The following is a 5,746-nucleotide window of genomic DNA, read 5'->3' as shown; positions in this document are numbered from 1 at the left end:
AAAAGGTTTACTGTATTTATATGAAGAAGTTCAGATTTTTTTTTTTGAAAAAAGTAATTTTTAACATGTTAAATTTTTATGATATATTTAATATGTTAAAAATATTTTTTTTCAAATTCTTTTCTAAGCTTTTGTATATAAGGATGTGTCAAAGCTATTCTAATAAAAAAAACTTATTTTTGTAAGACTTTCATGGATTCCATACATGTTGCAAAGTGCTAAAATTAGCATGTTAACATATACTTTCACAAAAAGAGGCTAACATAAACATAAGCATTAGCATACTTGTACTGTATAACCTACAAATGCCATGTTGAATATCAAGTGCTTAATACATATGACAACCTGGTTGGTTCTAAAGCAACATCAAAATCAATGTGATGATGATGCAACTCTTGAACCGCGTCTGCTGATTTTAAACATGAAGTGAGAATACATATGTGATATGACCTCCTGTTCTGTTCACAGTAGATGAGAGCTTAATGAAATTAGAAAAACAAATCTTTTAAGTAAGATTTTTTTTAAAAAAGCTTTACATGTATTATATGCAGAAGCTCGATTTAAATAATTTTTTAACATGTTAAATTGAATTTTTATGATATATTTTAACATGTTAAAATATTTTCTTCAAAATTCTTTTCGGAGCTATTTACATATAAGGACGTGTCAAAGCCATTCTAAAAAATATTTTTGTAATTTTTTTTACCTTTTTTTAAAACTCCTTTTAAGCATTTTTTTTTTAGATTTTGAATTTTTTTTATTTAAAAAGGTTTACTTGTATTTATATGAAGAAGCTCGGATTTTTTTTTTTGAAAAAAGTAATTTTTAACATGTTAAATTGTTTTTATGATATATTTAACATGTTAAAATATTTTTTTTCAAAATTCTTTTCTAAGCTTTTGTTTATAAGAATGTGTCAAAGCTATTTTAATAAAAAAAAACTTATTTTTTGTGAAACTTTCATGGATTCCATATATGTTGCAAAGTGCTAAAAGTAGCATTGTTTAACAGTATACTTTCACAAAAAAGAGGCTAACATAAACAAAAGCATTAGCATACTTCTACTGTATAACTACAAATGCCATGTTTGAATATCAAGTGTTAATACATATGACAACGTGGTTGGTGTCTAAAGCACATCAAATCAATGCGATGATGATGCAACTCTTGAACCGCCTGTGTTGATTTTTAAACACGAAGTGATAATACATATGTGATATTTCCTCCTTTGTTCACAGTAGACGAGAGCTTAATGAAATTAGAAAAACAAATCTTTTAAGTAAGATTTTTTTATTAAAAAAGCTTCTCACTGTATTATATGAGAAGCTCCGATTTAAATAATTTTTTTAACATGTTAAATTGAATTTTTATGATATATTTTTAACATGTTAAAAATATTTTTTTCAGAATTCTTTTCGGAGCTTTTACTTATAAGACGTGTCAAAGCATTCTAAAAATATTTTTGTAATTTTTTTACCTTTTTTAAAACTCTTTTAAGCATTTTTTTTTTAGATTTTGAATTTTTTTATTTAAAAGGTTTACATGTATTTATTATAAGAAGCTCGGATTTTTTTTTTTTGAAAAATAGTAATTTTTACATGTTAAATTGTTTTTATGATATATTTAACATGTTAAAAATATTTTTTTTTCAAAATTCTTTTCTAAGCTTTTGTATATAAGGATGTGTTCAAAGCTATTTTAATAAAAAAACTTATTTTTGTGAGACTTTCATGGATTCCATATATGTGCAAAGTGCTAAAAGTAGCATGTTAACATATACTTTCACAAAAAAGAGGCTAACATAAACATAAGCATTAGCATACTTGTACTGTATAACTACAATGCCATGTTGAATATCAAGTGTTAATACATATGACAACCTGGTTGGTTTCTAAAGCAACATCAAAATAATGTCGATGATGATGCAACTCTTGAACCGCCTGTGTTGATTTTTTAACACGAAGTGATAATCATATGTGATATACCTCCTGTTCTGTTCACAGTAGATGAGAGCTTAATGAAATTAGAAAACAAATCTTTTAAGTAGATTTTTTATTAAAAAAGCTTCTACATGTATTGATATGCAGGAGCTCCGATTTAAATATTTTTTAACATGTTAAATTGAATTTTTATGATATATTTAACATGTTAAAAATATTTTTTTCAGAAATTCTTTTCGGAGCTTTTACAAATAAGGACGTGTCAAAGCCATTCTAAAAAATATTTTTGTAATTTTTTTTTTTTTAAAACTTTTTTAAGCATTTTTTTTTAGATTTTGAATTTTTTTTATTTTAAAAGGTTACTTGTATTTATATGAAGAAGCTCGGATTTTTTTTTTTGAAAAAAGTAATTTTTAACATGTTAAATTGTTTTTATGATATATTTAACATGTTAAAATTTTTTTTTCAAAATTCTTTTCTAAGCTTTTGTATATAAGGATGTGTCAAAACTATTCTAATAAAAAAACTTATTTTTGTGAGACTTTCATGGATTCCATATATGTTGCAAAATGCTAAAAGTAGCATGTTAACATATACTTTCACAAAAAAGAGGCTAACATAAACATAAGCATTAGCATACTTTACTCTATAACTACAAATGCCATTTTGAATGATCAAGTGTTTAATACATATGACAACCTGGTTGGTTTCTAAAGCAACATCAAATCAATGTTGCGATGATGATGCAACTCTGAACCGCCTGTGTTGATTTTTAAACACGAAGTGATAAATACATATGTGATATGACCTCCTGTTTGTTCACAAGTTAGATGAGCAGCTTAATGAAATTAGAAAAACAAATCTTTTAAGTAAGATTTTTTATTAAAAAAGCTTCTACATGTATTATATGCAGAAGCTCCGATTTTAAATAATTTTTTTAACCATGTTAAATTGAATTTTATGATATATTTAACATGTTAAAAATATTTTTTCAGAATTCTTTTCGGAGCTTTTACTTATAAGACGTGTCAAAGCCATTCTAAAAAAGTATTTTGTAAATTTTTTTTACCTTTTTTTTAAACTCTTTTAAGCATTTTTTTTAGATTTGAATTTTTTATTTAAAAGGTTTTACATGTATTTATATGAAGAGCTCGGATTTTTTTTTTTTGAAAAAAGTAATTTTTAACATGTTAAATTGTTTTTATGATATATTTAAATGTTAAAAAATATTTTTTTTCAAAATTCTTTTCTAAGATTTTGTATATAAGGATGTGTCAAAGCTATTCTAATAAAAAACTTATTTTTGTGAGATTTCATGGATTCCATATATGTTGCAAAGTGCTAAAAGTAGCATGTTAACATACACTTTCACAATAAAGAGGCTAACATAAACATAAGCATTAGCATACTTGTACTGTATAACTACAAAATGTCATGTTGAACGTGAAGTGTTAATACATATGACAACCTGGTTGGTTTCTAAAGCAACATCAAAATCAATGTGATGATGATACAACTCTTGAATCACCTGTGTTGATTTTTAAACACGAAGTGATAATATATATGTGACATGACCTCCTGTTATGTTCACACTAGACGAGATGAGCTTAATGAAATTACAAAAACAAATCTTTTAAGTAAGATTTTTTATTAAAAAGCTTTTGCATGTATTATATGCAGAAGCTCCGATTTATATAATTTTTTTAACATGTTATTTTTATGATATATTTAACATGTTAAAAATATTTTTTTAGAATTCTTCAGATCTAACATACAAGGACGTGCAAAGCATTCTAAAAAATATTTTTGTAATTTTTTTTACCTTTTTTAAAACTCTTTTTAAGCATTTTTTTTTAGATTTGATTTTTTTCTTTAAAAAGGTTTACTGTATTTATATGAAGAAGCTCGGATTTTTTTTTTTTGAAAAAGAAATTTTTAACATGTTAAATTGTTTTTATGATATATTTAACATGTTAAAATATTTTTTTTCAAAATTCTTTTCTAAGCTTTTGTATATAAGGGTGTGTCAAAGCTATTCTAATAAAAAAACTTATTTTTGTGAGACTTTCATGGATTCCATATATGTTGCAAAGTGCTAAAAGTAGCAGTTAACATATACTTTCACAAAAAAGAGGCTAACATAAACATAAGCATTAGCATACTTGTACTGTATAAACTACAAATGCCATGTGAACATGAAGTGTTAATACATTATGACAAACCCTGGTTGGTTTCTAAAAGCAACATCAAAATCAATGTGGATGATGATTGCCAACTTGAACCGCATGTGTTGATTTTTAAACACGAAGTGAGAATACATATGTGATATTGACCTCCTTGTTCTGTTCACAGTAGATGAAGCTTAATGAAAGATTAAAAAACAAATCTTTTAAGTAAGATTTTTTTTATTAAAAAGCTTTCTACATGTAATTATATGCAGAAGCTCCGATTTAAATAATTTTTCTTAACGATGTTAAATTGAATTTTTATGATATATTTAACATGTTAAAATATTTTTTTTCCAGAATCTTTTTCGGAGCTTTTACTATAAGGACGTGTCAAAGCCATTCTAAAAAATATTTTTGTAATTTTTTTTACCTTTTTTAACAACTCTTTTTAAGCATTTTTTTTAGATTTTGAATTTTTTTATTTAAAAAGTTACATGTATTTATATTGAAGAGGCTCGGATTTTTTTTTTTTGAAAAAAGTAATTTTTAACATGTTAAATTGTTTTTATATATTTAACATGTTAAAATTTTTTTTTTCAAAATTCTTTTCTAAGCTTTTGTATATAAGGGTGTCAAAGCTATTCTAATAAAAAAACTTATTTTTGTGAGACTTTCATGGATTCCATATATGTTGCAAAGTGCTAAAAGTACATGTTAACATATACTTTCACAAAAAAAAAGAGGCTAACATAAACATAAGCATTAGCATATTGTACTGTATAACTACAAATGTATGTTGAACATGAAGTGTTAATACATATGAACAACCTGGTTGGTTTCTAAAGCAACATCAAAATCATTGTGATGATGATGCAACTCTTGAACCACGTCTGTTGATTTTTAAACACGAAGTGATAATATCATATGTGATATGACCTCCAGTTCTGTTCACAGTAGATGAGAGCTTAATGAAATTAGAAAAACAAATCTTTTAAGTAAGATTTTTTTTAAAAAGCTTTTGCATGTATTATATGCAGAAGCTCCGATTTAAATAATTTTTTTAACATGTTAAATTGAATTTTTATGATATATTTAACATGTTAAAAATATTTTTTTAGAATTCTTTTATAGCTTACATATAAGGACGTGTCAAAGCCATTCTAAAAAATATTTTTGTAATTTTTTTTACCTTTTTAAAACTCTTTTTAAGCATTTTTTTTAGAGATTTTTTTATATTAAAGCTCGGTTTTTATTATTGGATTTTTTTTTTTGAAAAGTAATTTTTAACATGTTAAATTGTTTTTATGATATATTAACATGTTAAATATTTTTTTTTCAAAATTCTTTTCTAAGCTTTTGTATATAAGATGTGTCAAAGCTATTCTAATAAAAAAAACTTATTTTTGTGAGACTTTCATGGATTCCATATATGTTGCAAGTTTAACATATACTTTCACAAAAAAGAGGCTAACATACATAAGCATTAGCATACTTGTACTGTATAACTACAAATGCCATGTTGAACATGAAGTGTTAATACATATGACAACCTGGTTGGTTTCTAAAGCAACATCAAAATCAATGTGTGATGATGCAACTCTTGAACCACATGTGTTGATTTTTAAACACGAAGTGATA

This window comes from Helianthus annuus, chromosome 4 (genome assembly GCF_002127325.2).
Source record: "Helianthus annuus cultivar XRQ/B chromosome 4, HanXRQr2.0-SUNRISE, whole genome shotgun sequence".
In the NCBI taxonomy this organism is placed as follows: domain Eukaryota; kingdom Viridiplantae; phylum Streptophyta; class Magnoliopsida; order Asterales; family Asteraceae; genus Helianthus; species Helianthus annuus.
This window is presented reverse-complemented; position numbering follows the sequence as displayed.